This window comes from Heteronotia binoei, chromosome 2, assembly GCF_032191835.1.
Source record: "Heteronotia binoei isolate CCM8104 ecotype False Entrance Well chromosome 2, APGP_CSIRO_Hbin_v1, whole genome shotgun sequence".
NCBI classification, from domain to species: Eukaryota; Metazoa; Chordata; class Lepidosauria; order Squamata; family Gekkonidae; genus Heteronotia; species Heteronotia binoei.
The window spans coordinates 147,138,831-147,149,975 of record NC_083224.1 but is presented as its reverse complement, the minus strand read 5'-3'; positions in this window follow the sequence as shown (position 1 = coordinate 147,149,975).

Genomic DNA, 11,145 nt, shown 5'->3' with positions numbered 1-11,145 from the left:
TTTAATAGGGTGGTAAAGAATAGCAATAGGAAGGGTGTACCAGCTAGAGGAACACAGCTACGGAAAGGACTTTCTTCCAGAGGTACAGGGCGTGGAACTTCTTGTACAAGGAGAAAGACAAACAAACCATGCACTTTTTAAACTGCTACTTTCAATCTGAGCCCCAGCAAATGGTGGAGTTAAAAGATATATTTAGCTAGAAATAGTAATTCTTTAGACCAAGGTCTTTAGAGTCTGAGGAAACATTAAGAAAATTTGCAACACACTCCTACTGTCAGCGTTGCCTAACTAACACTTTAATTAATATCCCACACACATACCCCAAAGTCATGGCTGGATCTACACCCCTCTCCATTCCTTTTATCTACTAATCACAGGTTGACTTCACCCATGGGCTTTCCATCAAAGTCAAAATTAGTTCCTTTATAGCAAATATAGGTTGTATCCTGTGCAGCTTTAAATTGCTTTAGTCCCATTTAATTCAATTGGGATTGAAGCAGCACAGAATTATGTCCATAGCATTCCAGACTCATTAGCCTTGTTCAGACAAATGGGCGTAAGAACTAAATCAGCTTTGGGTTGCCAGCTCAGGTTTCTAAAAATTTTATGTTAAGCAGTGGTTTGTATTTTAACTCAGTCACTTGTTGATTCTTTTAAATTTTATTATTTCTTTATATTATGTTCACTTGACTGAACACATAAGGGTTTTTTTATGCAGAGAAAACAGTGCTGGGATCATGGATTATTAAAATGCCAGTTTTGGTGGGGAAGGATCATGTTCTGTGCCTTTAGCACAGGTTGATATACAGAGATCAATAGCTAATATTCATGCCGTGAAATGTTTCACCTAAGAATTCCTGCACGTAAAACTGTGTTTGAAAATTCTGCAGAGGAAGGCAATAGCAAATCATCTCTGCTTCTCACTTGCCTCAAAACCCCTTTTCTGGGGTTTCCATAAACTGGTTGTGAATTAAAGGTATTTACATACATAAAGCTGCTGTTAATTGGCATAATAACAAGCCAGTCCATGGAATTCTGGTTTCTGATACTTCTATTAGTTACTGGAGATTTCTACATAAAACCAGGGGTCATTTTGTAGAAAAATAGGTGGTGGAGCTCATCCAGGGATTTTATGCAGCTGCACCTCCTGTTCGATGGACAAAGTGGGAAGGAGGAGGCGAAACGCTCAGAAAGGTTCAGAATCCGCTGAATCCAAGGCCTGCATAAAACAGAGGAACATATACCCAGCAAGAATCAACATAATGTAAATAGCAGAACAAGCTGACCAATAGAATTTATTTCTTACCTTTACCTTAGTGCATCAAGGTATCATTGGTGCTGTAGGAAAAACCAGTCATAATGAGGTGGGGGGGGGAGACTAATAGAAATGTTCTGTTTAGATAGGTGTTTCTATGAAACATTTCCCCTGTAGCATTACTTAAAAAAAAAAAAAGGTAGTCCCTTGTGCAAGCACCAGTCATTTTCGACTCTGGGCTGACATCACATCGCGACGTTTTCACAGCAGACTTTTTAGGGGTGGTTTGCCATTGCCTTCCCCAGTCATCTACACTTTTTCCCCAGCAAGCTGGGTACTCATTTTACTGACCTCAGAAGGATGGAAGGCTGAGTCAACCTAGAGCCGGCTACCTGAACCCAGCTTCTGCCGGGATCAAACTCAGGTCATGAGCAGAGAGTTTGGACTGCAGTACTGCAGCTTTACCACTCTGCACCACGGGGCTCTTTGTAGCATTACTACCATAGAATCATAGAGTTGGAAGGGACCTCTATGGTCATCTAGTCCAACCCCCTGCACAATGCAGTAAACTCACAAACACTTCCCCCTAAATTCACAGGATCTTCATTGCTGTCAGATGGCTATCTAGCCTCTGTTTAAAAACCTCCAAGGAAGGAGAGCCCACCACCTCCCAAGGAAGCCTTTTCCACTGAGGAATTGCTCTGTCAGGAAGTTCTTCCTAATGTTGAGCAGGAAACTCTTTTGATTTAATTTCAACTCATTGGTTCTGGTCCTGCCTTCCGGGGCCACAGAAAACAATTCCACACCATCCTCTATATGACAGCCCTTCAAGTACTTGAAGATGGTGATCATATCACCTCTCTAATTCACCATTGTCTAATCCTGGGCCAGCAATACAGGCCAAATGTAACAGAATGGGATGTTTCTTAGTTCCAAATTAGAGCTATCTAAAGGTCTTGATTCAGGCTTTATCCCGAGAAGCATTCACAGCTCTAATTAAAACATTTAGCTATTGTTTACTTAGCTATTATAGGGCAGAAATTTAAAACTGATAACTTCTGAACAGTTTCTTATAGGTCAGAATATTACTTAGCTATTAATCCAAACAAAATACTCTTGGGAAAGGTATTAATGCAATAAAATCTGTAGTTACTTAAATTCAGGACTGGAGCCATGAACAGACAAGACAGTTTTTCTAGAAACCTGAAAAAAATCACCCCACCCCCAATAGAAGTTCCACCTGTACCTTTGAGAAACAGATTACTTCTGAGATTTCAGTGGCTATTGGAACGGTTGCTAACAATATTGCCAACCTTCATAAGCTGGTTTCTGTCCTGGCAGGAATGAGGGGGCTCAGCCCTTTCTGGAATTATTTTGGTCTTTTAAGGAGGATTCATCAGGGCCAGGCCTAGCAGCAACCACCAGCCAGTGCACTACCTCACAACTTGAATGTCTTTGCCAGGCTCGGCTGCTTGCTCCTGTTCAAAAGCAGCCACTCCATGAGGTATAGTGGTTACAGTTTCAGAAAAGCCCCAGGCTTGAATTCCTACTATATCATGGAATCTTGCTGGGTGACCTTGGCCAGTTACACATTAGGAACATGCATCTCAAGCAACCGGAGAAGGGAGGTTTCTTGGACCTGTCCACAAGCTGTAGTGAACACATGTGCAGTCCTTGTACAGTGCACACGTGATTGTTCTTTGTATGTGTGTTGAATAATTCTCACTTTATAGTCAGTGCATGTACTACTGAACAGATGATACAGCCCCCATATTTATCAAGGTGCTCGTGCCCCCATTTCATTTGTAAAACGAATGTGCATTAACTCTTACAAACAGATGTACACAGGCAGGAAGTACTTGTGTTCACCATAATGTGAATAGGGCTTTAGTGACCAACTTTAAGCAAGTCTACTCAGAATCCTCCTCACATCTATTCAGTGGGGCTTACTGCCAGGAAACCATTTTTAGAATTATCCTATTAATGATTGGCCCACTGTAAATATCTCTTTGATGCATCTTGAATGTCATGAAAAGGTTTTGCTCAAGTGCCCTTCAGAAGAGGTTAGTGCCTTGCCTTGCAAAAAGGAGGGAGCAGGAGAAAAGGAAGCAGTTTTAGATACTGAAAATGGAAGAGAATGAAGTGAGAGTCACTGCTGTAAATTGGCTGGGTTATCTTAGAGGTGCAGGATCTCCTTCTGTGTGTCTGACATATGGCAGCAGATCTATTGCTCTGTAGTAGTATCTCTGTGCCTCCTAGGGTTGCCAAGCCCCCAGACCGGGCTGAGGTTCCCCCACCTGGGAGGTTCCCAAACAGCCAGCCCACATTTTTTTTTCAAAACATTTTTTTTTATTTTTTGCAACATATTGAAATATATTCAAACATATACTTTAAAATGTTTACCAAAACATTACAAATTTCCTCCTCCCCCCCAACCTCAATTTCTTGACCTCCGACAGTGCTTAAAGTAATTAAAAAAGAAAAAAGGTAAAATTCACAATTATAGAATCTATAAAATTGCATATCAGATCAGAAAACCATATTAACAACTTTATCTTTCCGTTAAAAGTTCATGTAATATTATCAAAGACCACTAAGTGTCTCTTAACTTTCCATTGTTTTTCAACATATTCTTGAAATTTCTTCCAATCATCCTTAATTTTTTCTGAATTAGAGTATTTTAAGATTCTAATAAGTTTATCCATTTCACTCCAGTGTAACACTTTTAAGATCCAGTCCCATTTCTCTGGTATTTTATCTTGCTTCCACATTTGCGCATATAATGTCCTTGCAGCTGAAAGCAAGTACCACAACAAAGTTCTATCTTATTTCCGAAAACTTTCCATTTGTAATCCTACCAGAAAGATATCTGGTGCTCTTTTGATGTCATAACCCCAAATTTTTGTTGAATCATTTGCCAAAACTGTTTCACTTTCACATATGGTAGAAAGAACCTTCATGTTTTTTACACTTCCAACACCTATCTGAGATTTAATTGTTCATTTTTGCTAATTTCTTAGGTGTCATATATCATCTATACATCATTTTGAAACAGTTCTCTTTTATGTTGTAACATGTTGATATTTTCATAGAGTTCTTCCATAGGTGTTCCCATGTCTCCATTTGTATTTCTTTGTTCATATTTATTGCCCATTTTATCATTTGAGGTTTCACTACTTTCTCTTCTGAAGACCATTTCAATAGTAACTTATAAGTCCTTGAAATCAATTTTTCATTCTCACCCAACAGCATTTTTTCCATTTCTGTTTGATCTTGTCTTATTCCTGTATTCCTAATATCCTGCTCCACCAAGCTTTTGATTTGTTGCAGTTGGTACCAATTAAATTTGTCCTGCAATTCTTCCACCAATTTTAGTTCCACCTTGCCTCCCTGTATTTTTAGCAGTTGTTTATATGATAACCATTTATCTTCCTGTGGATCTGACGATAACTTTATGACTTCTGTTGGCACAATCCATAGTGGTTTTCTCTCATCACCATATTTATTATATTTTTTCCAAGTATTCAACAAGTTTCTTCTTATTTAATGATGTGAGAAAAAACCATCCATCTTCTCCTTCCCATAATACATATAAGCATGCCAACCAAAAACGTTCCCATGGCCTTCTAATGCCAAAAATTTCCTGTTAAGTAAAGTTATCCAGTCCTTAATCCATACCAAACAAACAGTATCATGGTATAACTTAAAATCGGGTAGCTAGAAGCCACCCCTTTCTTTTGCATCCATCAGAATTTTCATTTTAATTCTTGTTTTTTTACCCGCCCATACAAATTCTGAAATCTTTTTTTGCCAATGATTAAATTGTTTAATGTCTTTCACTATTGGAATTGTTTGAAAGAAAAACATCATTCTTGGTAGAACATTCATTTTGATTGCAGAGATCCTACCCAGCATAGACAAATTCAACTTATTCCACTTTAACAAATCTCCTTCAATTTTACGCCAAAGCTTTTCATAATTGTTTGTATACAGATAAATATTTCTCATCGTAATCTCTCCACCTAGATATTTTACTTTCGAGGTAACTTCACATCCAGTTACGCTTTGTAGTTCTTTCTGTTTGCTTAATGACAGATTCTTGCTTAAAATTTTTGATTTTTCTTTATTTATATAGAAGCCTGCCAACTCTCCATACTCTTTAATTTTACTTAACAACAATGGCATCACCTGTAATGGATTTTCATTAATAAACATCACATCATCTGCAAAAGCCCTATATTTGTAAGAAAAACCTTTCAATTTTAGCCCCTCTATTTCTTTATCCTCTTTGATTTGCATCAGCAAAATCTCCAAAGTCATTATAAATAGCAACGGAGATAGAGGGCAACCTTGCCTTGTACCTTTACTAATTATCATTTGTTCTGTGAGATCTGCATTCACACAAAGTTTAGCTTTTTGTTCTGTATAAATTGCCATAACCATTCTTATAAAATCATTTCCCAATTTCAATTTCTCCATCACCGCAAACATAAAGTCCCAGTTGAGATTGTCAAAAGCTTTCTCTGCATCAGCAAAAAATAATGCCACCTCTTTTTCTGGATGCTTTTCGTAATATTCTACAATATATAGTACTGTTCTGATATTGTGTCTTATTTGCCTTCTGGGGAGAAAACCTGCTTCTCCTCCTGAATAAAAGTGTTTAAATGCTGTTTGAGTCGTTCTGCTAGTATCCTAGCAAATATTTTATAATCATTATTGAGTAATGAAATCGGTCTGTAATTTTTAACACATGTGGCATCTCTGTCTTCCTTTGGTATCAATGAAACAACTGCTTCCTTCCATGTGTTTGGCACTTTCCCTTCTTGTCTAATAATATTCATCAACTTTTGTAGCTTCGGTACTATTGCATCTGCCAGGATTTGTAAAATTTTGCTGAAAAACCATCAGGATCCAGTGCTTTACCTAATTTCATTGAACTAATTGCTGCTTCTATTTCAACTTTTTCAATTGGTTCATTCAAGGCTTTTTCCATAGTTTCTGTTAAAGGCTTTACTTTTACTTTCTGCAAGTACGCTTCTATTTTCTCTTTATCTACTTGTTGGCCTTTAAATAGTTTAGCATAGTATTTGTAAAATTCCCTTTTAATTCCTGCTTGATCCACAATCTCTTTACCTTCAACTATAATTTTGTTTATAAATTTGTTCTCCCTTTTTTTCTTCATTTGCCATGCCAAATGTTTCCCAGGTTTGTTAGCTCCCTCAAAGGATTTCTGCTGCAGTCTTTTTAGGTTCCATTCCATCTCCTTATTCAATAGGTGCTTCAATTGACTCTGTAAAATTGTAATCTCCCGCAAAATTTTCTTTTCCCTGGTCTCTTTCCTAATTCTCTTTCTTATTTGCCTATTTCTTTTTGTAAATCCACCATTTGTTTTTCCTTGTCTCTTCTGTCTTTATTGTTCAATGTAATTAAGATTCCTCTCATTACAGCTTTATACGCATCCCACACAGTCTGGTATTAAACGTCCTGATTTTCATTCATTTGGAAGAAAGCTTTAGTTTCTTTTTCAAGAGATGCCACTATTTCTGCATTTTTCAATAAGTCCTCATTTAATCTCCATCTCCTCACCTTTTTCCTGTCTTTTGCCAACCACAATAATGGATTATGGTCTGCACCTGTTTTTGGAAGAATCTCTATTTTATTTGTAATAAGTCCCAAGTCTTTGGTGGTCCATAACATGTCAATTCTTGAGAAGGAGTTGTGCCTTGCTGAAAAGAAGGTATAGTCACGCACATTAGGATTGAACTTTCTCCATACATCTTCCAAACCTTCTTGTTTTATTAGTTCAAAAAATGACTTTGGTAACTTGCCATCAGTATTTTTTTTCCCGAATCTGTCCAAAGAATTTTAATGGTTCCATTAAAATCTCCCATTAACATTATCTGATCATATGTCACTTGGTCTAACTGTTGTATAATGTCTTTGAAAAAAACATTCTTTGCTCCATTTGGGGCATATAGTCCCAATAACAACGTTTTTTTCTCATTTAACAACACCTCCACTGCAACATATCTACCGTCACTGTCCTTAAAAATCAACTTTGGCTCCAATTCTTTTTTAATGTAAAAAAATCACTCCTTTTTTTTTCTTAGCCAATGAAAAAAATTCTTCACCTAAAAATTTATTCCTTAAAAATTTATAATCCATTTGCTTGATGTGTTCTTCTTGTAAACAAGTTATATTACATTTTTGTTTTTTAATCCAATGAAACGTTGTTTTTTCTTTTTTGTGGTGAATTTAGTCCATTTACATTCTATGAAATTAATTTGTAATCCATAGTGATTCTTCAATTATTCTGTATCTCCAAATTCCTTGTTGTCCGCAAAAAACCTTTCCATGCCTTGAATATCTATTATTGTATTTCTCAGTCTTTTATACTCAAAGCTAAGACCTTCTGGTAAAATCCATCTATATCTTATTCCTTTAGCCCTTAGCTTTTCTGTCAATTTTTTGAAATGTCTTCTATCACTTATAACTTTCCTTGGCAGCTCCTTCGTTATTCTTATTCTGCTTTCTTCCACCACCATTGCTTTTTCAAATTGTTGACTTAAAATCCTTCCCACCATGTCTCTTGTAGTAAATTTTACTACCACATCCCTTGGTAGCTTCTTCTTTCTAGCAAATTCAGAGTTAACCCTGTAAGCATAGTCATACAGATGTTCCATCACATCAGGGTCCTCTCCCATATACTTAGCAATGATTGTTGAAATATACTTCTTTAAGTCCTCTTGGTCATTTTCAGGTACACCTCTTAGACGAATCTTGTAGTGTTGCTTTCGCCTGCATTTTCTTGATGGTAGCATCTTGGTCTAACTTTATTTTCTATTTCCTGTGTCTTCTGAGCAGTAGCTTGTGATTCTTTCCTGAGCCCATCAATCTCTTTTTTAATTTCTTTCTTGACTTCTTCAGTACTGGAGTTTATTTCCTTCGTTAGTTTCTTCTCAGTTCCAGTTGCTAAATCTTTCATCGCCTTCAGCAGTCTTGTCTCTGTTGCCTCCAATTGCTCTTGAACTTTAGCCATTTTTTCACCTCCCAGTGAACCTGATCTTAATCATGTAAGCCTTGGTTCCAACTTTTGATCAGACATCACTGTCCTCCCATTGCACAGAATGAGCTTATAGGTTGACCTCATCAATCAGCAAACCAATGGCATATTTCAATAGATTAGGGCATGCCCTTTTCAACAAGCCCAAAATCGCTGTCCTCTGAGTTTCCTAGCTCAAGATATTAATTTTTAAAGTTCTAAAAAAACTCCAAAATGGCGGCCGTGATTTTTCCAAGCCCTTTTTTCAAAAAGTTTTCCTTTTTCTAATAAGCCTTAAATTTTATTTTTAAACATATAGTCCAAAATATTTCTGCTTTTTAAGACGATTGCTGTCGGTTTTATAAACTTTTAAAGTCCCATTCTGTTTTAAAAATATAAAATCTTTGACCCTTCTTTAATGGCTGCCGATGTTTCTCTATGATTTCTGGCTCTAGAGATGTCCCTGGAGGTTTAAAACAAAGCTCTTCTTTCAATGTTCACTTCCTGACTTTCTGGCCATGAAGTCTTGTTCTCTATGGTTAATAGTCTCTCGATAGTTGTAGCACGTCACTTCCTGTTTCGTCTTGAAGCTCAGCACTGTTATGTTGGGGTATTTTTTTTCAAAGCCACAGGTTTGTCAAACATCAGTTATTTTTCTGTACTTTCCTGCTTATTTTAAGTTTCAAAAAGTCCAAATTTACCCCCTTTACTTCTTCTTAGCTTTATGCTCTTACAGTTCTTTCCAGATCTTAAATATTTAATTTTAAAAACCTTATTTTAATCCTGGAGTGGTAGATAACAATCTTTACCTTAACAAAAAGTCTCTGCTTTTTCACACTGATCTTTTCTCCTTCAGCTGTTATTGTAATCCATAGAAAGTTGGAATCTTGATGAGCTTAAGTCAGTTTAATGACCCAGGAGATCCTTTGTAGACGATGGAATGCAATTCTTCACCAGGGGCTCTTCAAAGCCGGAAAGGAATCCCTCTGGGACTCCTTGTCAGCCAAAGTAAACCCCCTCAAAATTCTTCAAGTATGTCATAGACAATTCCCTCACTGGAAAAGGTAGACAGCAGGCATTGGAGTTGCCTTTTATGTCCAAAACAAAGGTTCCTGTACGCTCCTCTTGCAAGAAGCAGGTCAGCTCTCCATTTTCCCAACCCCGAAAGTCCCCAAACAGCCAGCCCACATTGAGCCAGAGAGGGGAACCTCCCCCTGCATCACCGGTACAATGATGTCACCCAGAAGTGATGTCAACATGCCGGTGATGTTGCACGTGTCCACTGTAGGCGTTTCTGGGAAAATGCTATGGTTTTCCTGGATGCTCTAGCCATTTGGGAGGGCAAAACTCTATGGTATCTATTGGAGCGCAGGGGACTTGGCAACCCTAGTGCTTCTCCTAGTATTTGTAAACAAAGTATTACAATTTGTAAATAATTGTTTACAATATTTTTATTATTATAAAATAATAAATAATATAAATAAAGTATTACAAAAACACCATATATATAGATCCAGGCAGCCATGTTGGTCTGAAGCAATAGAACAAAGTAGGAGTCCAGCATCACCTTTATGACCAACAAAGTTTCATAAGTGTAAAAAGACAAAATGTGATGAGTCACTACAAATGTTCCTAATGCACCAGACTTGTTGCCATTGTTAAGAGCTAAGGTAGATTCTTGACTTCAGACAACAGAATAAAATTTTGTTGGTCTTAATGGACTCCTACTTTGTTCTAAAAACACCATATGACTCCAATACTTTCTCTCCTCCAAAGGCAACCAACTCAGGTAATCATTTGTCTCTGGAACGTATAATCACTCTGGGAAATAGTTGGGGGCCATGCAGCAATAGTAATTACATAGTCACAGAACAGCTCACATTTATTATGAGCTATTTGCCTGAATGTTCATCGGGGTCTGTATTATACTTCTGTTCATCCAAGGTTTGTGTCTCAGCTGTCATATAGTAACTGTCCTCCATCAAGTGCCAGTCTTCTGGTACAGATCTGGTCCTTCATATGTTATTCACAAAATATTATGCAGCTCACATGGCAATATAAGACCCTCATACTTGGAGTTATCCCATTGAACCATAGACCACATTTTTAGTGAACCAGAGGTTCTTACTTGAGCAAAACATCTGGGAGCTGTTGAGGAAAGCAAAACTTGCTTCATTTCCCAGAGGGGATCATATACATCTCTACTCCCATACAAATGTGCCTGAACTCACTTCCATCACACATCAATTAATGATAGGTATTTATGCCAATTTAACCCTCATGAAGTCAAGGGAATACAAATGGCACAGCTCCAAATATTTAATTTAAGGTAAGGCTTTGAAAAGTGTGTATAGGCAGCAATACAAACATGTCAATGAAAGTATACATGACTTGTTTTATTGCTCAATGAAGATATTGCATTGTCTTTTCTCCATTCAAGTATAGGCAAGCCATAAAATAGAAAAATGGAGCAATTTCATCATTGTAAAGAGACAAAATGTAATGAGTCACTACAAATGTTCCAATGCACCAGACAAGTTGCCATTGTTAAGAGCTAAGGTATATTCTTGACTTCAGGCAACAGAACTGTTTACTCACCAAGGGTGGGTTGCCAGTTCATATTGGTGGGAAAACCAGCCACTGAAGGTTAGTCATACTGCTTTTCCCTTAACAGAGGGGATCGGACTCCTATTCTGCAGGAAAAATTTTCTTCTTTGTAAATGTTCTTGCTGTAGGAATAACAAAGACTTCTCTGTCACAGAAATACATGTTTTGGTATAAAAGTCATATTTCAGTTTCCATTGTTCAAAGCCTGATTATCTAGAATAGTCTAAATAATTTTAGTTCC